Here is a 27678-nt window from a genome sequence, read left to right as displayed (position 1 = left end):
AATGCACCTTTCTCTTCCTATAAACTGACTTTCTGTAAAGTTTTTGTCTTATGTAACTGGACTCGTTCTGTGAAATTTTGGTGCTTAGATGAATTGCATTTTCCTTGTCTAGTTCTGCTGCGTATAGGATCTGTAGCTGCCGTAGCTAGTAGCCTGCAGCCCTGATTCTTACAAGCATGCCAGACCACCTTTGCAGCTCTTGTGTCTTCTTTTCCTGTCCTTCTCTTTCCTCCACCATGAGCTTCAGCACTGCATTGGATGGAGGCAGTGGTAGTAGACATAGAGGGACTGGTTTTGTGTTGGTGGTGCTTTGTTTGGTTAGTTGGTTAGTTGTGGGCTTTTTGTTTATTTTTGGTTTGTTTTGTTTGAGATATGGTTTCTCTGTGTAGCCCTGGCTGTCCCGGAACTCACTTTGTAGACAAGGCTGACCTCTATCTCTGAGACTCATCTGCCTCTGCTTCCTGAATGCTGTGGTTAAAGGCATTTGCCGCCACCACCCGGCGTAGAGGGACTGTTTTCAATGAACCATCACCAAATGTATTGTGTATACCAAATGCTGTATGCTGTGTGCTGTGTACATAGCTGTGACCAAGTGGGAGAAGCTGCCTCCAGTTCCAGTTTGCTGAGTGTGTGTTGTGAATGAGTGCTGGATGTTATAGCGTGTTCTGCATCCTGCTGAGACCATAAGGCCCTTTTTCTCTCCCTTCTGTCAGTGTGGTGAATTATGTAATCGCATTAATAGATTTTCTGGCACAGTACTGTTTTATGCAACTCAATACTGTTTTATGCTACTTGGATAAATTGCACTTGGCAGTATTGTTAAGACTACAGAATTGGGCTTTCTGATATCTTATTTAAAATTTACATGCTTCTTAGGAAGACATTCCTATGTGGTTTGTCTGATTTGTTTTCTTTGTTTCTCACCTTTGTTCTATCAGTTAGGAATAATTTCTTTTTTTCCTATAGTGTTTGTGTGCAGTAGCTACATCTTAAAAGCTGTACAGCTGGCCAGTCATATGGTTAGCGCTGGTGCTGGCCAGTCACATGGTCAGTGCTGATGGTGACCAGTCACATGGTCAGTGCTGATGGTGACCAGTCATATGGTCAGTGCTGATGGTGACCAGTCACATGGTCAGTGCTAATGGTGCCAGTCGTATAGTCAATGCTGATGGTGATCAGTCGTATAGTCAGTGCTGATGGTGACCAGTCACATGGTCAGTGCTGATGGTGACCAGTCATATGGTCAGTGCTGATGGTGGCCAGTCATATGGTCAGTGCTGATGGTGGCCAGCCATGCAGTCAGTGCTGGGGCTGGCCAGTTGTATTATATTGCCCGGCGCCGGTGCTCAGATTTTATTTGTTTTAAGGGATAGAATAAAAGTTATTGATTCAATGTCTTTTTCAAGATTTCTTGACTCCTTTTTCTCCCCGTGGTTCTTTTCTAGGAAGGTAGGCTGAAGCACTTGTTGCACACAGAGCCACACTGCACAGTTATTTATATATATATTTATATTTATACAACTTTAGAACAGAAACTACACAGCACCAGCTAGCAGCCAAAGGGCAGTGACTCACCTTTACCGGGGTCACTTTGTTTCCAGCTGTCCTGCTGCTTTCCATTTGCACGGCCAGGTGTTTGTCACGGCCTCCCTGCGTTGAGTTTTGTCATAGTTTCTATGAACTTTGTTCAGATAAAAACTGTACCAGCTATAGACTCAATTGCAGTGCCCTCTTTCTCTTTACAATCGTCCGTCTCCCTGAGTTCTCAGCTGTATCACGTAGAATTTCTCCTAGGGTTCACATTTTTTTTTTTTTCTGTTGGGAGCTGAGGATTGCACGGAAGACCTTACCCATACCAAACACCTGGCTCTACCACTGGGCCACGTCCTCACTGGTGGAAAATAAATCGGGTGCATCTGGTTTCTGTTCTTTTCCCCTTCTTGGTTTTGTTTATGCCTTCTCTATGAAAAAAATGTTACTTTGTTTTCAGTTACATTAATTTATGTTCCTCTCATCTTGAAACTTCTTTTTACATGTATTATTTTGACGTAGGAGGTCCTGGGACAACTGGAGAGAGTCAGTTCTCTCTTTCCACCGTGTGGGTTGGGAGCTTGAACTCGGGTCATCGGGCTGGGTAGCAAAGGCTCCTAGCGGCTCGACAGCCGCATCAGCACAGTTCCTGTTTTCTCATTTCCTATTGTTTTGTTTTCCTCTCTTTGAGTCACATATGTAAATTGTTGGTTTTCAGATTCTATTTTTCTTCTCCGATATGCACTTAAGATGTAGACTGTTTAAGCAATAAGCTGAATCTCACTTATTCACTATCCAGTGCTTCCCACCTAAGATTCCAAGTGGTTGCTAACGTATTTTGTTGTTGCCTAGGATGACATCATCTTTCAGCGGCTCTGTTCTTGTTTCAGGTACTTGGCAGCAGCCGCGGAGGACCACATCAGTTCACAGTCAAGGACCAAAGTAACTGAAAGCCCACGAATCCCTGCAGGCACCTGCCAATTTCTGGCTCTTGCTTTGGGCTCCCAATCTAGAGGAGGGGAAATGCACTCAGCTTCCCTACATTGGGGAGGGCCCTGGACTCAGTGTCTGGACTGTGAATTGGATGAAATCCCGCGGTTGGCTCAGTCACATTCCTTGAGTTAGAGAGCTACTCCCAGCCCAGTGAGAAGGTGGCTGCAGTTGGCTTAGCTCCTCAGACCCCCTCCTCCATTCCCAGAACCTCGATAGCACTCTTGACCCTTTGCCAGATCTTTGATGTCTCGGAGAACACGCCCATTGTATGTCTGCTTTCACGGGGAGGGTTGCTCTGAATTACCTCACCCCCTCCAGCCTTCAAGTCTGTGTTCCCTCAGTAGATAGACATTCACCTCTTGACCTCCCTGTGACTGCACCTTTTGTGGAGTTTATGGGGCTTAAACTTTAGTCCAACCAAGTGGGCGTGGCATTTCTTTGTACTCGCTTCTGATGTTCTTTGGGGTCTGTTTGACTGTGTTTCTGTTCTATTCTTCTTTGCTTATTTCTCAGATTTTTATTTCTTGGGGTTCTTAATGATTTTACACGCCCTTCCTTTACAGAAATGATGTATTATTTAGAATACTTTCAAATTTCTATAATTTCTATGAGGGGGGTTATCAGGCAAGATGCATGTTTAAATATCCATTCCAACCACGCTTCCCCATTCATCCTTCACGTTCAAGTTTGATGCCGTAGTTGGATGTGGTTGCTAATCTGACTCCTTAAGATGACAGGAACTGACCAAAACTAGAAATCAAGGAAAAAAATGTTAGATGTTAAGTCATTATCTGTCACACATATGGACTTACTCGTCGTTCCCAGATCATTGTTTATTCAGTGGTTATTTGTGGGATTTTCACTGTATGTGGCGCTAGGACAAAGACCACACGGCAAAGTTTAAAAACAAAAAGGAAACTAAACTGCTCTCAGCTTTTGCTGGTGAACTCTGACCTTCCTGCCTAGATTTGTAAAGTACTCAAAAATACTTCCATTTGTTTGACCTTGTTTTTGCTCAGACTTCTTTAGTTTTTCAATAGGCTAAATGGTCTCAGTACTGGAGAGATGGCCCTACCCTTAAGAACACTGACTGCTCTCCCAAAAGAAAGGCCCATGTTCAATTCCCTGCACCCACGTGGCAGCTCACAACCGTCTGTAACTGCAGTTCTAGGGGGTCCCGTACTGTCTTCCAGCCTCCAAGGTTACTTCATGTGTGAGGTGCACAGATACCCATGCAGGCAAAACACCCATACACAATATATTTATATATAGTATAAGTAAATAAACAAATAAATGCCTGCTTATTCTGTTGTGGGGAGTATAAGGTTAAGCTGTATTGGACTAGACCAGTTTACCCCTGGTTCACTTCTCCTTCCTCTTCCCAGACTTGCTGGTCACCAGGGGGTGCTCTCCAGGGCCCTGTCCAAGGCAACACCCAGGAAAAACAGAACAGTGGTGAGAAAGATAAGGGCACTGGAGAAGAGAGGAGCTGGCCACAGGAGAAAGGCGTTAACTTAATATTTTGCCCTCTTTTCTGTGATGGTCAAGGTCTGTCTGCCCATAATAAAAAACCACTGAACTCTGCCCTTTCAATGGGTGAGTTTTATGGCCTGTGAAATACACCTCAATAAAACTGTAAAAAGAAAAAAAAAGAAGAAGAAGAATCTGCCCTGTCAGAAGAGTGCTAGAGGAACACATCAGAGCTGACAGGGATCCTCGAGGCCTGCCAGCTCAGCGTGTGCTGGGATCTCATATGGAAGGTCCCGCAAGGCCCACATGCGGGAGACTTGCTCCTTAGCAAGCTGCTGCAGGATGGTAGCTGCCTTCAGGAGGCAGAGCCCAGGAGAACTTGGTCCCTGAAGGGGGCTGTGACCTCAGGGCATTTCCTGCCTCTTTCTGTTTCTCGGCTGCTGTCAGGTGAGCAGCCTGACCACATGTGTGTCTCATCATGATGCGCCATGTGCTATCACGGGTGCAAAAGCAGCAGGGCCAGAGAGCATGGACAGATCCTGCTGAGCCCACTAGCAAACCATTCTGTCCGACAGGGAGACAGGTCCTTGGAGGTGCCATTCAGGGAAGACTCTCAGTGGGGCCTGTGCCTTGGAGCTTGCCAGCATGGTATTCACTGCAGCAAACAGACATCTTTTGTTTTTGGTTTTAAAAAGGCAGTGTCTGAGAAGGAACACCGTGGGACGCTCACCGGTAGGTCGATGCTGTCACCACCCACTTTCGGAAGATGAAAACATCCAGATGTGTAAGCGTGGGACATCTGGCGTAATCAGGGCAGACCAGAAGTAAAGCCGATGCCTGAGAGCCTACACGGCATCCTTGCTTCATTGCTGCGGGTGTGGCAGAGCATGAGGGTGCCTCTGTACTCTGACAGCTTTGGGTGCCACCAGAAGGGTGCTGGCTCAGGGGAGGCTGAGTTCCAGCTTGAGAGGATTTCCCAATGTAGTGCACCGTCAGGGGTGCTTTGTGTGCTGGGACTGGGGTGCTGCGTGGAGACCACAGCCCCTGCAGTGTTGAGGGGTGAGTGTCAGACACTGTGCTGAGAATGCTAGCTCCCACACTTAGTGATCACCTGGATATCACCGTGGGAGGAGGTAGAGTAAGGCATCCCTGTGCAGTTATATAGTATATTCCAGTGAACGGATGAATGTGCTGTCCTCAGTAGCAGAAAACACAATGTTAAGTGTCACCCAGTCTCTGCTTCTTGTTGCTATAACAAAATCCTGGAGACTGAGTAGTGTATAAAGAATAGAAGTAGTTTATTTGGCTCACAGTCCTGGAGGATGGGGAATCCCAGGCCGTGGCCCCAGTTCCTGGTACAGGGGGCAGTTCTTGCTACATCATGTGGTGAGACAAACCACCAGGTCAGAGAGGCCTTGCTTGATTAGAAAGCCCCTCCTACAGCCATCCCTTAACCATTACTGGATTCAACCACTCTGGAGATCAGAGTTCTCAGCAGTTCTTAAAGGTCCCACCTCCCAGCATGCAGTGCAAGAGGACAAAACACAGTGTTTGATGATCCAGGTCAGTTGCACACTAGAGCCGGGCAAAGTAGTGAACACCTTTAATCCCAGCACTCGGGAGGCTGAGGCAAGTGAGTTTGAGGCCAGTCTGGTCTACAAAGTAGGGTCCAGGACTGGCAGGGCTAGGCAGAGAAATCCTGTCTAAAAAGAAAAACATAAACCACTCTAGAACAGTGACATGAAGTTTGGAATGCCATAGACTATTGTTGGAGGCCACTCATGTGTCTCCCGGCTGTCCAGACCTGAAATAATCACACAGAAACTGTATTATCACAACACTGCTTGGCCTGTTAGCTCATGCTTCTTGTTGGTTAGCTCTTATATCTTAAATTAACCATGTCTATGAATCTGTGTATGCCACATGGTTGTGGCCTACCAGTAAGGTTTCATCTGGTGTCTCCTGCTGCAGCTACATGGGTTCTCCTTGACTCTGCCTACTCTTTCTCTCTCTCTCTCTCTCTCTCTCTCTCTCTCTCTCTCTCTCTCTCTCTCTCTCTCTCTCTCTATCTATCTCTCTCTATGTCTTTTCCAGCCTCACTATATTCTGTTAAGCTATTGACCAAAAGCAGCTTCTTTATTAACCAATGGCAATAAAACCTATTTACAGCATACGGAGCAGAAGCCTGTATCAATAGACCTTTGGTTGTGTGGCAGACTCCACCCTTGGCTTATTCAGCACGGCCGGTGGCTGCTGAACAAAGCAATGCTGGCAGGGGTGGACACTGCCAGCATTCCCATGGATTAGCCTTGCTGTTTACAGCCAGTGTGTGCCTGTTCAGCCCCCACATTCCACGGAGCTAAGAGCACTGGCATGTCAGAGTGGTACCTGTCAGGTAGCAGTGATGGCTGGCCCAGTGGCCTGGGCCCTGCAGCATTCCTCGGATAACAGCAGGCTGCACACAAGTGCACTGGGTCTAGAATATGATTTCAGAATCAAATTTCTTGGGAAGGGTGTGAGATTGGCCACCCCGTCTTCCTCTGATCAGTCCCTGTTTCCGAGTTAATGGGGCTGTTAGGGTAGGGCAGGGTGTTCAGAGAAAGCAAAGAATGTGCTACACCCGTGTTGTTGTAGAATTTACAAGTCCGAGATCACCATGGAGGCTAGGGAGTGGGGACAGAGAGCAAGCACTGGCTATGCTTGTTTGTTTTTTTTTCACAGATCATTGTTTCTTTATTTCAGAAGCTTTGAAATTAATACTTTTCTACTCTTTGCCTGGTCATATTGTGCTGTATTACTCCTTTTTGCTATTTAATCTGGCTGGGCATGGTAGCACACACCTACCGTCCCAGCACTTGGGAGGCAGGGCAGGGTGAAGATGAATTCCAGGCCGGACTGGGCTGCACGATGAGTTCCATGCCAGTGTGCACTCCCTACTGAGACATTGTTTCTGGGAGATGAAGAAAAGAAAGATGCCTAAACCACTGACATGCCACCCTACCCAGTTAAAATAGCTGTTATCAAATCGCAAAAAAGATTGATAAAAATCGTTGAGAGGGACACAGCGTAAAGGAACTCTCTTGAATTAGTATAGCTAGTATAGGAAACAGTATGGAAATTCCCCCAGCAGTAAAACTACACCTACCACATGATCCAGTAACCCCGTCCCTTAGTGTAGAAATTAAGTCAGCATGTTGGAGGGCATCTACACTTCTGTGTTTATTACAGGAGCATGCACAATGGCCAGAATATGATATCAAAATCGATTTCAATGTCCACTTATGGAGGGATGGGCAAAGAAGGTGCGAATTCAGACATCGCAGTATAGCATTCAGCTGGAAAGAGAGTAGAAAAACCTTGTCATTTGCTAAGCCAGGCAGAGGATGCTGAACACTGTGTCATCCTGCTGCTCTTGGAGTCTGAAGCAGTTGGTTGCACACACATAAAGAGTAGAATAGAAGCTACCAGAAACTGGGAAGGAAAGGGGAGAGAGGCCTGGGCTGCAGTGGCTACAAGGTTGCCATAGGAGTAAGTTCTGGTATTCCCTGACACAATAGCAGGCTTCACAGTAATATGCCATGTCCTCAATTAGTCAGAAGAGAAAACTGGGGTGTCCTCGACATAAAGAAGTGATGAAACCGTGGGGATGGGTGTGCTAACTGTCCTGGCCTGGTCGCCGCCCAGAGGTACACACAAGCAAAGCATCATATCGAACCGTAGGTGCAGATATTACTGGGGAACATTCTGTTGAGCACAGCTTCAGTGGATATGGATTTGAATATTATTATATTATTGTCTTCTGTGAGTAAATTTCTCAATGTGCATTTGATATGTAAGGGTAGGAGCAATTAATTTTCCCACAGTCCTGGGGATGGGCCTTGTGCATGCCGGCTAGCTCTCTGCCACCAAGCAGAGAGACCAGTTTGCATTTTGATGCACTGGGCCTCCTTTCCACAAAGGAGCAGGGAGATTGCACTGCCCCAAAGGGTCCTAGATCTTCAAGGAGAGCGCACGCGCGTGCACGCATGCACACTCTTAGTGGGTAACTTCTTAGTCTGTATTGATTTGGTGTGGAAAAGCTGTTCTTCAGGGTCCTTCTTGCCATGCCATTTTGAGCCACTTTTTTGTTGACTATTTTTTCATATGTTCTTTTTATTTTGTTTTGTTTTTGTTTTTTAAGACTTTTATGAAATTTCCGAGTAGAAATGTTTAGATTTTATACAGCCAGGTGTTTCAGATGGTCAGGTGTTTCCCTGCTGCTTTGGGGCGAGTTCCAATGCTGCCGGGCATCAGCACTGTTCATTGGCTTTAGTCACTGTTAACCCATCGACTCTTCCATTATTACCATTTCTTTCCCACGCTTTCTCTGCGGCTTCCAGTAACCATTTAATTTCTCTTAAAATGCCACCTTCAGTGTTACTCTTCAAAATATTTATTCTTCTGCAGAGATGAGAAACTTAGAACCCTCAATTAGACATTTCCCACACAGCTAACCCTTGCATCTTCACACCAATTATCCTTTTCCACGTTAGCTAAGTTTAGACGATTCCAAACTGCTAACTGAAGGTTCCCTTCGCAGCTTCCACAGCACAGCCTTTTACGGATGTGTTTCTGTGTAGCCCAAGGGTTAATCCACTAATGAAAGCTACTAGTTACCAAATTAGTAGGCTGCTGCTTGCTGACTTAGACACTTCATTTCTGTATTTCTTTTTTTTTTTTTCTTTGGTTTTTCAAGACAGGGTTCTCTGCAGCTTTAGAGCCTGTCCTGGAGCTAGCTCTTGTAGACCAGGCTGGTCTCAAACTCACAGAGATCCGCCTGCCTCTGCCTCCCGAGTGCTGGGATTAAAGGCGTGCGCCACCACCGCCCAGCTTCATTTCTGTATTTCTAAGAGATTTGCCTTTCAGTTTCTTTCTCTAATGTGGGAAGAGATAGAAACTACATTAAAAATTCTCCCTAGCCAAGGTCTTTTTGTTGTTGTTGTTGTGTTTTTCGAGACAGGGTTTCTGTGTGTGTAGCCCTTACTGTCCTGGAACTTGCTGTGTAGACCAGTCTGGCCTTGAACTCAGAAATCTGCCTACCTCTGCCTCGCAAGTGCTAGGATTAAAGGCGTGCACCAACATGCCAGGTTTAAGACCTTTGTTTTTATTCCATGCATTATGTCACCATGTATCGTCATGGTGAGGAGAACCCATCTTGGGACTGAGAGGGGACTCTATCTCTGAATACTAATTCTGTAACTTCCCAGTTGTGAAGTCAACAAATACTATCCACACTAATGTAAGTGGACGCTTCCTTCCCGCTTTCTAGTTCCCAAATAATTGACATGGAAATTAATATTAATTTTAGATGCTCAGCCTTGTTTATAGCTAACTCTTACAACTTATATTAACCCATTTCTGTTAATTTATGTGCTGCCACATGGCTCAGGGCTTGTTACCTGATCTTGTACATGTCCTGCTCACTCTGCCTCTGGCTGGTGACTTCTCTCACTCCACCCTTCCTCTTCCCGGTGTCCTGAGTCTCATTTTCCCACCTAACCTTATCCTGTTCAGCTATTGGACTAAGAATACTGTATAGAACTATTAGAACTATTAGTGTTAAGAAGCCATTACACACCAGACAGTGGTTATGCACGCCTTTAATCCCAGCACCCAGGAGACAGAGGCAGGTGGATCTCTGTGAGTTTGTGGCCAGGCTAGTCTACAGTGCAAGTTCCAGGACAGCCAGGGCTACGTGGAGAAACCCTGTCTTAAGCAAACAAACAAACAAAAAACAAAAAGGAAGAAGTCATTACAGGGGCTAGAGAGATTTCTCGGCAGTTAAAAGGCCTTTGGCTGCTCATGTAGAAAAACTGGGCTCCAATCCCATCATGCACATGGCAGCACATAAACACCTGTAATTCTAGTTCCAGGAGGTCTAGCACCCTCTTCTGGACTCTAGCGCACCGGGCACTCCTGGGACAAACATAAACAGATTCAGGCAAGACACTTATACACATAAAATAATTCATTTTGTTTTTCAGGACAGTGTTTCTCTGTGTAGTCCTAGCTGTCCTGGAACTCACTTTATAGACTAGGCTAGCCTCGAACACACAGATCCACCTGCCTCTGCCTCCTGAGTGCTGGGATCAAAGGCATGCGCCCCCACCATCCAGCTAAAATAATATTTTTTAAAAAAGAAGCCATTACAAGTGTTTGTTGAGAATATAGCAGAGTTGGTTCAGTGTTTGCCTATTATTCGGAAGGTCCTGCCTTTTGTCTCTAGCACCAAATAAATCTGGTGTATAGCACATCTGTAATCCTAGCACTTGAGAGCTGAAGACAGGAGAGCCAGGGATTCAGGGTCTTCCATCATCACTTACAGAGCCCAGCCAGAGGTCATGTGATACCCTGTCTCAAGAATGAGACAGAGCCTGCTCCACAGGGCAACATTGTCAAAGCACAACTACTGACCACCCCATGGACTTGTTCACTCAAGAAAGACTTTTGGAGCCAGCGACCTAGGCCAGAGTGGGCCTGAGAAGGCAAGCTCCATGGAACAGATCCAGACCAGGGACATTTGCAGAGGCAGGACTGAGTCAGCGACCTAGGCTAGAGTAGACCTGAGACAGTGAACTCCATAGGAGCAGGAACAGGGAAGCAACCACTGAGCAAGTGGGCCAGAGCAAGAGACCGCTACAGGTCTGGGCCTGAATCTGAGACCTTCAAGGGAGTAGACCTGAGCCAGGACCCCTGTGGGCCTGGGCATAAGTCTAGGACCTCTGAGGAAATAGGCCTGAGCCAGGTCCTCTGCGGATCTGGGCTCACCCAAGTCTGGGTCCTCCGAGGAAGTAGATCAGAGCCAGAGACCTTTGCAGGACCAACCCCAAGCCAGGGATCTCTGCAGGAGCAGATCTAGACCAGGGACATTTACATAAATAGGTCTAAACCGACAACCTAGGCCAGAGCAGACCTGAGACAGCAAACTCCATGTGAGCAGAGCAAAGCCCTGGAGTGCTGAGTGACTTCCAGGAACACAGAGTGATCAACGGGGTAACAAGAACTGTGGCACTGACTGTACCACAAGGAACAACCATCTGAGCCTTGGATTCACTGGCACCAAGAAGATTAATCACCAGAATCACAGACAGTCCCAACCACACCAATTAGAGGAAAAGCTGAGTAGACAAGGTAAGAACACACCCAACACCACAAAGAGCAACACGACACCAGTAAAATCTAGAGACCCTACAACAACAAGACTTGAACAACCAAATATAGATGAAGCATAAGAAAATGACCTAAAATATAACTTCAGGAGAATGTTTGAAACTGTTAAAGAGGAAATGAGAAATACCCTCAAAGAAATGGAGGAAAAGGCAAACAAAAAATTGGAAGACATCAGCAAATCCCTTAAAGTAAATCAAGAAAAAGCAATCAAACATATGAAAGAAACTCTTCAAGACTTGAAAACTGAAATAGAGACAATTTAAAAAAACACAAGCTGAAGGAATTATAGAAACGGAAATCATGAGAAAATGATCAGGAACCACAAACACAAGCATAAACAGCAGAATACAAGACCTGGAAGTGAGAATCTCAAGTGCTGAAGATATAATAGAGGAAATAGACTCATCAGCCAAAGAAGACATTAAATCTAGCAAAAGCTTAACCCAAAATATCCAGGAAATATGGGAAACCATGAAAATACCAAACCTCAGAATAATAGGTATAGAAGAAGGAGAAGTTCAACTCAAAAACACAGAAAATATATTTAACAAAATCATAGAAGAAAACTTTTCCAACCTAAAGAAAGATATGCCTATGAAGATTCAAGAAGCTTACAGAACACCAAATAGACTAGATCAAAAAAAAGTCTCCTTGCCACATATTAATCAAAACACTAAACATACAGAATAAGGAAAGAATAGTAAGAGCTGGAAAGGAAAAAGGCCAAGTAACATATAAAGGCAGACCTATCAGAATTACACCCGACTTCTCTTTGGAGACAGTGAAATCAAGAAGGTCATGGTCAAATGTTATGCAGACATTAAGAGACCATGGATGCCAGCTGAGACTATTATGCCCAGAAAAATTTTCAATTACCATAGAAGATGCAGGGATGGTTCAAAATATGAAAATCTGTCAATTTAATTCACCATATAAACAAACTGAAAAATAAAAACCATATGATCTTCTGATTAGATGCTGAAAAAGATTTTGACAAAATATAACATCCCTTCATCATAAAGGTCTTGGCAAGAGCAGGAATACAAGGAACATACCTAAACATAATTAAGACAATATACAGCAAGCCAACAGCCAACATCAAACTAAATGGAGAGAAACTCCCAGCAATTCCACTGAAATCAGGAACAAGACAGGTTGTCCACTCTCTCCATATCTATTCAATATAGTTCTTGAGGTCCTAGCTAGAGCAATAAGACACCAAAAGGAGATCAAGGGGATACAAATTGGAAAAGAAGTTAAACTCTCGCTATTTGCTGATGATATGATAGTTTACATAAGTGACCCCAAAAATTCTACCAGGGAACTTCTACAACTCATAAACACTTCCAGTAATGTAGCAGGATACAAGATTAACTCAAAAAAAAATCAGCAGCCCTCCTGTACACAGATGATAAAAGGCTGAGAAAGAAATCAGAGAAACAGCACCCTTCACAGTAGCCACAAATAGCATAAAATATCTCGGAGTAACTCTAACCAAACAAGTGGAAGACTTGTATGACAAGAACTTTAAATCTTTGAAGAAAGAAATTAAAGAAGACACCAGAAAGTGGATAGATCTCCCATGCTCTTGGGTAGGTAGAGTTAGCATAGTAAAAATGGCAATCTTACCAAAAGCAGTCTACAGATTCAACACAATGCCCACCAAAATCCCAGAAAAATTCTTCACAGACCTTGAAAGAAAGTTACTCAATATCATAGGGAAAAGCAAAAAACCCAGGATAGCCAAAACTATCCTGTACAGTAAAAGAATTTCTGGAGGCATCAATCCCTGACTTCAAACTCTACTACAGAGCTATAGTACTGAAAACAGCCTGGTACTGGCATATAAAAACAGACAGGAGGACCAATGGAACCGAGTTGAAGACACGGATATTAATCCACACACTTTTGAACACCTGATTTTTGACAAAGAAGCAAAAAATTTAAAATGGAAAAAAGAAGGCATATTTAACAAATGATGCTGGCATAACTGGATATCAACATGTAGAAGAATGAAAACAGATCCATATCTATCACTATGCACAAAACTCAAGTCCAGATGGATCAAAGACCCCAACATAAAGCCAGCCACACTGAACCTCATAGAAGAGAAAGTGGAAAGTACACTTGAATGCATTGGCACAGGAGACCACTTCCTAAATATAACCCCAGCAGCACAGACACTGAGAGAAACAATTACTAAATGGGACCTCCTGAAACTGAAAAGCTTCTGTAAAGCAAAGGACACGGTCAACAAGACAAAATGACAGCCTACAGAATGAGAAAAGATCTTCACTAACCCCACATCAGACAGAGGTCTGATCTCCAAAATATACAAAGAACTCAAGAAATTGGTCATCAAAAGAACAAATAATCCAATTTAAAAAATGGAGTATGGACTTAAACAGAGAACTCTCAACAGAGGAATCTGAAATGACTAAAAGACACTTAAGGAAATGTTCAACATTCTTAGTCATCAGAGAAATGCAAATCAAAACAACTGTGAGATTCCATCTTACACCTTAAGACTAGGCAAGATCAAAAACACTGATGGCAGCTTATGCTGGAAAGGTTGTGGGGTAAAGGGAACACTCCTGTATTGCTGGTGGGAGTGCAAGCTGGTTCAACCCCTTTGGATTTCAGTGTGGTGAATTCTCAGAAAATTAGGAAACAACCTTCCTCAAGACCCAGCAATACCACTTTTGGGTATATATCCAAAGGATGCTCAATCGTGCCACAAGGATATATGCTCAACTATGTTCATAGCAGCAGCATTTGTCATAACCAGAACCTGGAAACAACCTGAATGCCTCTTGATCAAATATTGGATAAGGAAAATGTGGTACATTTACACAATGGAGTACTACACAGCTGAAAAAAAAAATAACATCCTCTTGAAATTTGCCGGCAAATGAATGGAGCTAGAAAACATCATTTTGAGTCATATAACCCAGTCCCAGAAAGACAAATATCATACATACTTACACATAAGTGATTTTTAAATATAAAGCAAAGAAGTCCAGCCCACAGATCAAAATCCCAGAGAACCTAGACAACAGTGAGGACCCTATGGATCTAATCGACATGGGAAATAGAAAAAGACAAGATCTTCTGAGTAAATTGGGAGCATGGGGACCATGGGAGAGGGTTCAAGGGGAGGGGAGAGGCAGGGAGGGGAACAGAGAAAAATGTAGAGCTCAATAAAAATATTTAAAAAGAAAAAAGAAGGAGATATTATAAAAAAAAAAAACCCTTATGTTTGCCAAGAGAAATGGCAAAAGAGGAAAAAAGGACAGAGAAAGCAGCTTCCATTCTGTAGTCTACAAATTATTGTGTTTAGTGTAAGCTGCCTTGCATTACCAAGAACAGCTAAACATTCTTAGCGGGCATCCTAAGAGGGTAGAGGGTGTGTTTACACTATGTGAGAACTTGACTTCAATCTCCAGCATCTAACAACAGAAATAAAATGTGGGATCCTTGCACTGGTCGTGACAGTTGAACCTCAACCCTGTTGGCTGGCGATGGCTTGGTGGTCAAGTGCTCAATAGCTCTTGCTGCTCTTGCAGAAGACCCAAGTTCAGTTCCCAGCACCCGTGTGAGGCAGCTCATGACTGCCTGTAACTCTAGCTCCAGGGGATCCACCTCTTTCTTCTGGCCTCTGCAGACACCTGCATGCTTGTGTACGTGCACCTACACACATCATTCATACATACACACATCATACATACATACACATACGAGTAAACAATAAATCTTTAAAAGAAAAAAAGTGGTACCATGCAGAGACACACTTAAAAGTAATTGCAATGTTAGCTGTCTGCTCTAAATAACCCAGCAGACTGAAGTGGAAGTCGATTCACACTGATAATTGGACAATTTGAAGGCCGGGAGATGGCTCAGTGGTAAACCTCTTATAGACTAAACAACTTGAGTTCAGTCCCCAGAACCCACATAAATGTAGAAAAAAAAGGACAAGAACAGACTCCCAGAGTTATCCTCTGACTTCCACATACATACACACATACATACACAATCTCTCACACACAGCACACCACAGGTACACATAGACACACACACTGTACACTGCATATACCACAGCACACATCACATACGTATACAAACACACACAAACACCACACCACACACACACAGACTCTCTCACACACACACACACGTAATCAAATTAAAATTTAAATAAATGGAGATTTGACATGCTTCACTATTAAACAGACCAAGTGAAAAAATTAGTAAGGCTATATATGGTCTAAATAAACAATCAACAAAGAGATCTGTAAGTGTTGGATTCTGAATCCCAACAATTTCAAGTGTCCATGACCCACTTATACCATTTGATCTTAATTTAAGTTGGTCATTATACTAACAAAATAACTTTCAGGAAGGATATGACGACTCATGCCTGTATTCTAATATAGCCCAGGTGGGAGAGCTGTGCAGAGTTCAAGGCTGCCCTTGGCTGCACAGTGATTTACAGCCCAGTCAGGGCTACAGGATGAGGCATTGTTTAAAAAACAAACAAACCAACAGCAACAGCAGAAACGTTCCACTAGTTTTGGAAAATAGAAATCAAACAGCATTTTTTTTTTTTTTTGAGTAAAAGTAGAGGTGAATAAGACTGTGAAACAAAGAGCCTGCCTGCCTAGAGCAATGTGGTACAGACAGCATTCCTGAACTGTACGCTGAAGCACAGCCAAGATGGGAAAGTCTGTGGTGTGTGTATTTTACAATATTTGTTTTAAAACTTAAAAGAAGAGGAAGAGGAAGCAGAAGCAGAAGCAAGAGCAAAACAGTCACCTAAGGACACCAGGAAGGATGCATAGCCAGTCCTGTTCTGAGCTCATAGAATGAGGGGGGACAGACTGGTCACCCTGCAGACCTGGGTGCAAGTCACACAGCTCCCACTGTCTTGAGAACTAGAAAAAAGTTTCCTTTAAAATTCACTTTCGTGAGTGTGGCGCACATCTTTAATCCCAGCACTTGGGAGGCAGAGCAGATGGATCTCCATGAGTTCAAGAACAGCCTGGTCTACAGAGTAGGTTCCACAACAACCAGAGCTACATGTTGAGACCTTGTCTCAAAACAAGATTCGTTTCTTAAGGCTGGAAAGATAGTTCAACTGTTCAGGGCACTTGCAGGTCTTCCAAAGGACTCAGTTTAGTTTCCAGGGCCCATGCTGGGCAGTATAACCCCAGCCCAAAGGATTCTGGTCTTTGTGGGCACCCACACAGGCATAAATTAAAAGTAATATTAAAAAATAGTTCATTTACCTTAAGGTTCAAAGTATTAAATAGATTATTTAATTTGTTTTTAAAGACCCCCTTTCTCTTCGTCTGGTGACTTGTAACAACCATCCCATAAGCTGGGCAGTTTATAAATAACAGAAATGTATGTATTACAGTTCTAGTAGAGAAAATCTGGAGTCAAGGGAGCATGCGTGGTATTGAAGAGAGCCTTCTGTGTTCTGGTCATGGCAGCTCTGTGGGGCGGGAATCTTTGCCCTCATACATAGTAACTGCCAAAGAATGAATATTTATGTATTCATATGAGCAGGGCTGCTGCTGTTGCTGCTGTTGCTGCTGCTGTTATTGTTGTTGTTTGTCCCAGTGGCAGGACCTCCAGACTCCAGACTCTGGCTCACAAGGGCTGTACCACTGAGCTACACAAGCCAGCCCCCACCTTGTACTACCATCACCTAAGGTTTTAGCATATGAGTTATGAGGGGACACACACAATCTATAGCACTTTATATCCCAGAAAATGTTTGTTTATATTTATTAATTTTTAATATATATTAATTTTAAAATATATATAATGTATTAATTTTTTGGATCAAGAAAATAGGAGTAAAATATAGACAATATTAAAACCATTAGATGTCAGAGTCTATGGAATGTCGTTGAAATAATGCTTAGGAAGATCCATAGCATAAATGTCTATGGGAACAAAACAAAAATAAATAAAAATGAAGCAATGGATCTAACATTAAACTCAGAACTCTCAGAAAAAAAAACAACAAAATGAGCTAAAATTAGATAGGACTAATGCATACGAGAGTAGCAACTGCTTGGTGAATAGAAACAGAAGACTTCGTTAAGCAAGGAATTTGTCCAAAAAAAAAAAAAAAAAAATGGTGGGGGGAATGAGCGAATGAGCCAGGCCAGGGAGTGGTGGCACTTACAAGAGCTAGTTCCAGGACAGGCTCCAAAGCTACAGAGAAACCCTGTCTCAAAAAACAAAACAAAAAGAGCTACTTAAAACTAAAATGAATTAGGGAAAGAAAGTGCCCTAGTTAGCTTAATTATCATTTTGCCATAGCCAAGAGTCATCTGACAACAGGGACTCAGATAAGCCTGGCCTGGGGCCCCATTTGTGGAGATTGTTTCATGGTTATCTGATGCAGGTGGCCCTGCCCACTGTGGGTGGCACCATTCCCTGGGCAGGTGGTCCTGGGCTGTGGGAAATAACTACCTAGGAGTAAAATCTGAGTGAGCCAGCTATCATCACTCCACCATGCTTCCTGCGTCAAGTTCCTGCTTGAGGTCCCACCTCAAGCAGGGGACTGCCACAAAGGTGGACCGAGACCTACAAGTAAACAAGTCAGTCTTTTCTCCCTTGTCTTTAGTCACAGCAAGAGGAAGAAAACTTGGACAGCTATCTAGATGCATCCAAATAAGATACCGTGGGGGAAATAGCTACTAAAACAGAAGAAATTTAAAGTGTGACTTTTTCCTGACTGTGTTTTGCAAGCATAGCTGTAACGTGCACTTCCTATGAAAATATAATTTACTCAAATGATATCAGCAGAGACAGGAAGGAAGTCTGAGCCCAGCTATACAAGAGCAACACAGAAGAGCTTCCCCCAGGGGACTGCTTGCAGTCCATAAAGCTCAGACAACCCCGGGCTTCCTCCCAGAGCTCAGAGAGAGAAGATAAGCTCTGGCGTCTTCTCATGAAGTGACAATAACATTAATACTAAAATCTGATACTTCACAAAAAAAAGGGGGGGGGGACTAAGGAACTGTTTTACTTGCCAACATCAGTACAAGTTTTTAGTAAAGTGTTAACTAATAGAATTCAATGGTATATTAAATAGTTACCAAGTAGACTTATTTCCAGAATTCTAATACAACCCATTAATAGAATTTCTTTTTAAAAATTAATGAATTTTATCTTTTGGCGATTTCATATGTATATAATGTATTTTTGAATATGCTCGCCTCTCTCGTTCCCACCACTATAAACCTCCTTCCTCCATACCAGGCCCTCTCCCAGCTCCATGACTTGATTTTGTTTTGTGACCCTTTTAGTTTAGCCTGAGCCAGCTGTGCACCCGCTGGATTGGAAGTGTTCATTGGAGCCTGCTGGGGTCGTTGGGGGTACACAATTATTTTTTTAGTTGTTGTTTAGTTTAGTTTTTTATGGTGCTATGGATCAAACTTTTTGTTGTTGTTTGAGGCAGGGATTCTCTGTATAGCCCTGGCTGTCCTAGAACTCACTCTGTAGACCAAGTTAGAGGAACTCAGAGGTCCACCTGCCTCTCTGTGCCTATGAGTGCTGGGACTAAAGGCAAGTGCTTGGACACCCAGCAGGATCAAACTCTTGCTAAACTAGTTCTCTACCTGTGAACCACATCCTCAGCAACCTACCCCCACCCCACCCAGCAGGAGTATGTGCGTTTGAGTGCTGGATATAGGACCCAGAGCTGCGTACACCTTGTGCAAGATCTTTATGGGGGGAGGGGGAGCTGGAGAGATGGTTCATCGATAAGAGCACTGGCTGCTCTTCCAGAGGCCCTGACTTCTCTTCCCAGCAATCACATGGTAGCTCATCACTGTCTACAATGGGATCTAATGCAGGCATACATGCAGATAGAGCATTCATACACATAAAATAAATTAATTTTTAAAAAGAACCTTATCATTGATCTACACACCCAGCTCCTCAGTCAGAAGCAGCCTAAGGGTGAAGGTTATTTTCTTTCATGGTCTCAGAGGGCTTAGCCTGACTGCAAGGCGGAGCATCATGGCAAGCAGAGGTGTGGTGGCCGGGAGGAAGCAGGTAGGGAAGAGGGGACTGGGAGCTTTCAAAACCCCACCCTCAGTGACTTGTGCCTTTGAGTTGTTTCCTGCAAAGTACATAATTTTCCCAAATAGTGCTACAAACTGGGGACCAAGGATTCAAAACATAAGCCTACAAGAGCGTTTCGTATTCAAACTATAATAATAAGACAACCAGCAAAAAATCTTGATACGTGAGTCTGGGTGATGAAATATAATCAAAACATTTCATAATAATAATATATATATCTATATATTTTAATTACACTGTTGCTGAGTGGCGGTGGCACACACCTTTAATCCTAGCACGGGTGGGGGGGGGGGGGCGCAGAGGCAGATGGATCTATGAGTTTGAGGCCATCCTAGGCTATACAGAGTGAGTCCAAGACAGCCAGGGCTACCCAAAAAACCCTGTCTCAAAAACAGCAACAACAATAAAATTAGTCAAAACGAACGTGCTCTGTCAAAATGATACAAAATGACAATAAACTAAAGTGTCTTGGAAGATTGTGGTCATGAGACATTGGACCTCCAGCCCCGGAGACTGGCTAAGGTGATGGAGAGAGAGCCCCGTGGAAGTGTGACTGCGCATGTGGCTCATCTGTCACCTCACTGCACAGCCTGCTGGGGCACTGACCTCGCTCTCGGTGGAGTTCCTGGCAGGCGGAGCTACTCAGGTGGTTTTCTGCCTGTCTGTTCCTGGTCCCTCATAGTGCTTGACCTTGTGTGTGAGTAGGTGCCTTGGGGGCGGACAAGAGAGGTGGTGGTTGGTTGCTGCCTCGTGGTGTCTCTGCTAGAGAGAGAAGCAGCACAGTCAGGAACGGAGAAAGAGGTTCAGTATTCTGTGTTTAAGTACAAACACCTGGAAGGGCGGCATTCAGGGATAAAAATACTTTAGTCCAAGGAAACTATTAGTGACTTCAAGGCAGCCGAGCTCAAAGAAGAGAAGATACAGGTGAGGGAGCGTCCTGGGCGTTCGGAGAGTCAGGAAGCTTGAAGGAGTGTTGTTGGATGAATCATTCACATGAATCCTGAAATTATCCCAAGCAGCAGGAGAAGCCATTCTCTGCTGCCCCCAGTGTTTTTATTAAACCACAAGGCCACAAGGAAGCCGAAAGGGTTTCCCAATAAATGCTCCAACATGGAGGAGTACCTGGACTCTGCTGCTATCATTTTGTTTCGTTTGCACGGCTGTCTGTACATCCATCTTCCATTTATCTGATTCATTTCAAGTGAATGGAAGCTGTCGACCTGCCTCTCTCTTCTGGGAATCTTAGGAATTTGAGGTAAGAGCCACCGTAAAGCTAAGAGGGCGGTGTTTAAGTCTGGCAGGAAGTGGCTGACTTCAGATGCAAACAATGACTCAGTCTCTGAACCGACTTCAGGAGCCACCCTCTTGTCCCTGCACAGCCGGAGCAGCAGGCCTCAACAGCTGACTCCTCAGGCTGGCATGCGCCACCCCTCCAATCTTGCACCATCACAGGTCTCTGCCCAGCAAGGCAAACATTCCTCCGCACCTTGGGACACAGCTGGGGCAGACCGGACCCGGAAGGCAGCAAAAGAAAGGAAGTTCCTGTTTGCAAGGCAAGGCTGAAGCGCTGTGTTCTGGGAGGAAACAGCAGTCATTGCCTGGTTCCATCAAAACATCTAGGTGGACCTGATTCAAGCCTTCAGCTTCTGTTTCCTCCCCTCCCCTAGCTTTTCTGATCTGACGTGAACTGACTTTAATAGTTCCGGCATCTGTCTGGTACTGTGAGTATAGAGGACGTGACGGCCTAAGTGAAGTCAGAGACAGTTACATGCTATTAAATGCTAAAGGGAAAGGATTGTTTGCTACGCTTCTACCCGTGTGGAAAAGTCAAAAAGGAGTGGATCCAGTGCCCGCTCCTGAAACAGACCCAAGTCAGAATATGCGTGGCAACCCTTGTGATGTGTGTCCCTGGCACATCTTTTACCTGGCAGTGCCTCAGTTTCTCTATCTGTCCATGAAGATGATGGGGCCTTCTCTTCCTATGAAGATGATGGGGCCTTCTCTGCCTATGAAGATGATGGCTTATGAAAATCCACATTAAAGAATAGTGCAATTATAGGGCATTGTCTGAAGTCTTGTCTCCCTGGCAGAGTCTCGTGCTGACTCCCAAGAACAGAGGAAAGAGAGAGGCCTGGAGGCCCAGTTCCATAATAATTGACTGCTTAGTCCTGCTGGGGCTGGAAGAGAAAGGGAACTCTGGGAAGAATCCACTTACCAGGGGGCCCAGAAGGAATAAGGACTCCCCAGGGAACACTTGTTCCCAGGCTAACTGGGTGAGGAGATCTGGTTCTAAAGCCCTGAGACTGGCTCTCCCTCCCCGTCTGGCACCCGTCCACTCAGTCACTGAGGCTGACTGTCCTGGGTCCCCCACCAGTGCCTCTGTTCCCGCACACCACCAGGTTACACCTTGTTCATTTGCCTCCTGGTTTTACCTCACGATACCTTTGATCATTGTCCCTTCCCTTTGGAATGAAAACTCCATGAAGATAGGAACTTTTTGGGGGTGGGTATGTGTGCAGGGTCTCTCATACTTGAGACACAGGCTGAGTGCAGACTCACTTTGTGACCTTAAACTCTGGGTCCTCCTGCCTTAGCCTTCCAAGAGCCTGTGCCACCGCACCCAGCTAGCCTGTGCCACCACACCCAGCTAGAAACTTGGTTATCACCTCTGTGTCACCAGCACCCAGAAAAGAACAGAGCCTGGCACACAGCAGACATTCAGAATGATGAGTGAGTCACGGCCCGGCACAAGGTCAGAAGCCTCGATCCTCCGCCCCGCCCATCAGCCTGAAACCCTGCCCTGATGCTTCTCCACTGATCCCGTGGATTGGGGTCAGGAGAGGGGACCCAGCTGGCCTCTCTCATGGTGGGCGATTGGTGTTTTGCTCCATTTAGAATTCTAGCTTATGAGTTATTTTCCTTTGAGTTTTTAAAGCATTATCCGTAAGTGTCGTTTCTCCTTCCTGAGAAGTTGAGAGTTCACTGCTCAGTTCCCCTTATGCTCCGTTTTCATCTCTTGTCTTAGCACACAGGCAGTGAGATCTTTTAGCTTTGAGGACATGTCTTCTATTGTTTCTTTAATTAATTAAACCCCTTCTTTCTCTTTCTAGGGAAATCGGTTAACTTGTAGCATCTATATCAATTCTTACTGTTTAAGACCAAGTCTCCTGTAGCCCAGACTGGCCTCACACTCAACTGTGTAACCCAACCTGACCTCGAACATCTGCTCCTCCCACCTATGCCATCAAAGAGCTGGGGCTGCTCGTTCCAGCCACCACACCTGGCTTATGTGCTGGGAGAATGAGCCCGGGGCTCTGTCTGTGTTAGGCAAGTGCTCTCCCAGCTGAGCTATGCCCTAGCCCTGATCTATCTATTTATACTATTTGCCTGACAAGTTCCATGGCTTTATTTTTTAACCCACCTAACGTGTTATTTATGGCATTTTGTTTTTAATTTTCAAGAGCCCTTCCTTCTTTATGTTGCTTTCCGTACAGAAGGCTGTAAAGTTTCTCTAAAAATGACCTCTGACCCTTTGCTATCTGCTCATTCATGACTCACTAGGAAGCAGGACTAGGAAGAGCTATGGACACGCCCTAGTTCACAGCGGGTAGGGGCAAGCGAACGTTCCCTGACAGATGAATTAGATAAACACAGACGAACCCATTGGTGGGATGGAATATTACCCAGCCTTTCTAAGCAAGGCAGTTCTGAAATATGGCACAGTGGAGGTAAACCTGAAAAATGATGCTGGTGAGCCGGGCTGTGGTGGCGCACGCCTTTAATCCCAGCACTCGGGAGGCAGAGGCAGGCAGATCTCTGAGTTCGAGGCCAGCCTGGTCTACAAGAGCTAGCTCCAGGACAGGCTCTAAAGCTGCAGAGAAACCCTGTCTCGAAAAACCAAAAAAAAAAAAAAAAAGACGCTGGTGAAGTAAGGCAGGTGTCACAAGTAGCAGGCAGTTGTGGGTCCACTTATGTGTGCTATCTAGAGTTCCCACATTTACAATTTAGAAAGTAGAAGGATGATTGTCGAGACTGAGGACACGGGGCCGACAAGGGGGACTGTGTGCAGTGGCAACAGCATTTAATCTTGGGAAGACAGCAACCTCCATGATGCCTGGTGAGGGACGGCTGCACAGTGTGAATGCACCAAACTGGAGCTGTACCAAAGGGTTAAGGTGGTCAATTTTATCATAAAATAATAAGAATTGTCACTGGTAAGCATGACATCACACATTCTTAAGCTTTCTCTGAGAAAAACTCCTGCACAGAGTCTGAGGAGACCCTGGGGTCCTGCACACCATTACACCCTTCCCTTGTGTCTTCCCTTCCTTGCTCTCTGAGTCCTGCTCCCCACTTTCAGCCTGAGGCTCAGAGAGGAGACAGCGCCCTCCCCAGCTGCTGCTTCCCCATCCTGCCCCTGCTTCTCTGCTCAGTTTCCATCTTCTAAGAAGTGTTGCTACCTCTGGGTCTCTTGGATTTATTTTTTACTTGATTTATGGCTTTTTTGTTGTTGGTGGTGGTGGTGGTGGTGTGGGCAGGGATTCAAGAGAGAAGTAATAACATGTAGCCGTTTCTTTTAATTAGAAGTTGGCATGCCTATTTCTAATAGTAGCATTTATGTAATTAAGGACATAATAATCTTTTTTAATTAAACTCACACCTGAAGGAAAATTCAAGATTTTTTTTTTTTTGTTAGTTCATTTTATTTTGTTCACATCATCAAAAACCCGATCAGAATCTTAAACCACCTGGCATATGGCGGTAATGGTATATAAGCCTTTAATCCCAGCACTTGGGAGGCAGAGGCAGATGAATCTCTGTGAGTTCAAGGCCAGCCTGGTTTACAGAGCAAGTTCCAGGATGGGCTCTAAAGCTACAGAAAAACCCTGTCTTGAAAAACCACGCAATAACAAACAAACAAATAAAAACCACTTGGCAGTGGTGGAATGGCTCAGTGGGTGAAGGCTTGTCACCAGGCCTGTCACCTGAGTTCCATCCCTGAGCCCTAGATAAAGGAAAGAGAGACCCAGCTCCCAGAAGTTGCTTTCTGAGCTCCACTAGCACACCTTGTGACACACTGGCAGGACCCTCCCACTGCAACAAACCCAGTGGGCATTGTGCCCAGCTGAGCTGGCATCTTCTTTCCTGATGGGATGAGACCTTCCTTTCTCCTTCCCTCCCCTGCCCTCTCCATTTTTAAAAATTTATTTTTCCTCTTTGATAACTTCGCACTTGTGTATGATGTATTTTGGTCAATTTCACCTCTCATTCTCCGCGTTCATCCCACCCCCAGCCTTAGTGACCCTCCCCTCTTAACAGATCTCCCCCTTACTTTATGTCTTTTGTTGTTTGGGGTTTTGTGCCACACTCAGTTGATCTGGAGTTGTTTGGGCAGGGGGTGGGGGTTATTTACTGGAGCACGGGCACTTTACCAGCGACTACATCACCACTGAAGAAACTGACCCCTCCCTCCTCCGCCACCATTTGCTACTCAAGGAAGGGTGGGGCCTCCCATGCCTCTTCCTGATCTGTGAAGGAATGTTGACCTTCTTATACCAGCCTAGAGCAGGTAGCCATGGCTGTGGTGTGTTAATGAGTGCAATGGTCATATCATGTCCCAAGGACAGCATTTTACAAATGAGCCGTTTCTTAAAACAGAAGTCAACAGTAGCCACCATGACAGCTTCAAGGACCAAATCCTAAGTGTCACACCTTCATGAATTCTCTGGGGGAAAAATACATGGATTTGATTAACTATAATCCAGAAATTTATGCCATGATAGAGATGAGATGTGTGCCTGTGTGTGTGTGTGCATGTGTGTCTATGAGTGTGTGTTGCATTGCTGTGTGTGTGTTTGTGTGTGTGTGTGCGTGTGTGTGTTGGCAGCTGGAAGGATGACTATGGAGGGGTCTGGGAAGAAAAGGGCATATGCTATCACAATTCACCCGTAACACTTTATCCCAATTTTGTAGTGTGGCTTTGTAAATGTTACTCCAGGAAAGCAATACATTGGTTTTAGACCTAAATTATGATGATCATCTGTTGACAGGTACATCTTGCAGGTGAGGTCTGTGTGAAGAATCCATTTTTTAATGACATCAAACACAGTGTGAGCTCGTAAGTTGAGCAGTGAGACATGCTTATGAGACAGTGCTTATGTAGGGATTGTAAATACACCCACGACCTGGTAGGTTTCTCCTTAGCTGTCATCATGGGAAGTAAAGAGACTCTAATGCTACCATCTTTCTTCCTTTTTTAATTAGGAATGAAGTTAGTCAGCCTCTGGTGGATTAGATGTGAGCGCACTCATTGCCCATTGAGGATACAGTGGCATCTTCTCCAATTATTCTGTAACACTGAATCCTGTGTGTCTATGGGGGGAGGCAACACATACTTGCTGGGTACTCCATTGCCCTTCCGAGACCTTCCAAAGTGCTGCAGATACATTGAACAATGATTTGTTGGCATTTTACAGTGTAGTGAGGCTTTCCAAATCACTGCAATTTACCAATACCCTTTTATACACAGATTTGAGAGCAAAACAGCCCCTCCAACCGAATAAATTTCTCAAAAGCTATGCACAAGGCAGTTTTCCATAGTGATAGTTTTCTTACTAAATTTAACTTCAATGATTACAAATTAAACCCTTCAAACACCACACAATGTCTCTTTAATTAGAATGTGCTCACACTGAGAAAGCGCTCACCTGACATTCACAGTTGACTTTATGACATTTTTGGAAACGATCGTTGTTATGGTTTAAGTAAGATGGCACTGTTCCCTGAGTGGCTGCAGCGGGCAGCGGATCCCAAGACCATGGGGGGCTACGGAGGCAACCAGTCCTAGGCAGGGAGCCCCTGAGTGGCCTGTGGGCCACCAGGGGCAGCAAGTCCCAGGCAGGGAGCTGCATGGCGGGTGAGAGACCCAGAGGGATAGGCACACCATGCAGAGTGAGGTTGGATATTTATTTAGTAAGTTATGGAAGGGAAGGGAAAGGGGAGAAGGGGAGAAGGGGAGAAAGAGCAGAGAGGCAGAGAGAGAGAGAGAGAAAGAGAGAGAGAGAGAGAAATGGGGGAGGGAAGAAGTGAAGAGAGGAGACAGAGACAGATGCTGCCTGTTAGGGAGAGAGACAAAAAGGGAAAGAGCTCTAAATGGAAGTGGTAGGAAGATCTGCCTGCCTGGGAAGTGGACTGGGAAGGGGGTAGGCGGGGCTTGTCTCTTAAACAGACAAGACAGACCATTCCCATCTCTTTATAGTAAAAAGGCAGGAGGTTAGGCACAACAGGTTAAAGGAATTGGGGTGGCAGATTCTCAAGACAGCTTCCTGCTTATTTGTGGGTGTCGTCTTGGGGGGAACCTGAGAAGGCAGGGAGGCAGGGTGCTGGTCATATCCTAGAGTAGCTGGTCTCTTTGCTCCTGTCCAGTGTTTGTGGTATGGGAATGTTTGGTGTCTCTTACACCTGTTTAAGGTATTGGCAGAACAGAGGACAAAGTTAAGTTTAGGAAAAAAAAAATAGGATCAGGGAACTGAGTGGGGGGTATCTGACCATTACAATTGTTAATACTTAAAGTCATGTTAATGATCAAAGATGTTTAGGATGTATTTCTCCAAGAGTACAACATTAGTTTGTGGGTTTGGTCTTTGAGTTCCTTTCCGGGTTGTGCAAAACCTTATTGGTTTTGTATAGGTGAAGTGGGCAGTGGGTAAGGCTTGAATCTTGATATTGAGTGCTTCCTAACAAGTCTTGCTCCATCTCCATCATGGTAAATGTGCCTGTGTTTGGCATTGCCTTGACACAGCCTGGTCACAGCTGGAGTTTCCCGGTGACAGGGAGGCAGCTGGTTGTAGGGGTGGCATGAGGTAGTGGGTCTGGTTAATACCTATTTACATAGAGTCTTGCAGAAAAGGAACTAAAGAACTGCTAGGCATCTGGTTATTCCCATGGTAGTTAGCTCACTGGCTTCTTTTTTTTCCCTTCATCCTTCCCTTCCTCCTTCCCTCCCTCCTTCCCTCCCTCCCTCCCTCCCTCCCTTCTTTCTTTCCTTACTCCCTTCACTCCCTCCCTCCCTCCTTTCTTCCCTTTCTCCCCCTCCCTCCCCCCGCCCAGGCCCATCTTTCAATTATGTAGCCCTGGCTGTCCTGGTACTCACTGTATAGACCAGGCTGGCCTTGAACCCAGCTATGCCCACTGGCTTCTTAAGGTGGAAAGACATTGTGTCTCCTGGAGAGGCTAGTAGAAGACCTTGATTCTTTAGCAATTTCCCTTCTCCTTTGTGGAGTTAATCTCTCCCACACTTCACTTGTCAGCGTGGAATGTGGGCCAGTAATTCTCCATCAGCTATTCCCAAGCCACTCAGTAGACAGTTAT

Source organism: Arvicola amphibius, chromosome 12, assembly GCF_903992535.2.
Source record: "Arvicola amphibius chromosome 12, mArvAmp1.2, whole genome shotgun sequence".
NCBI lineage: Eukaryota > Metazoa > Chordata > Mammalia > Rodentia > Cricetidae > Arvicola > Arvicola amphibius.
This window is presented reverse-complemented; position numbering follows the sequence as displayed.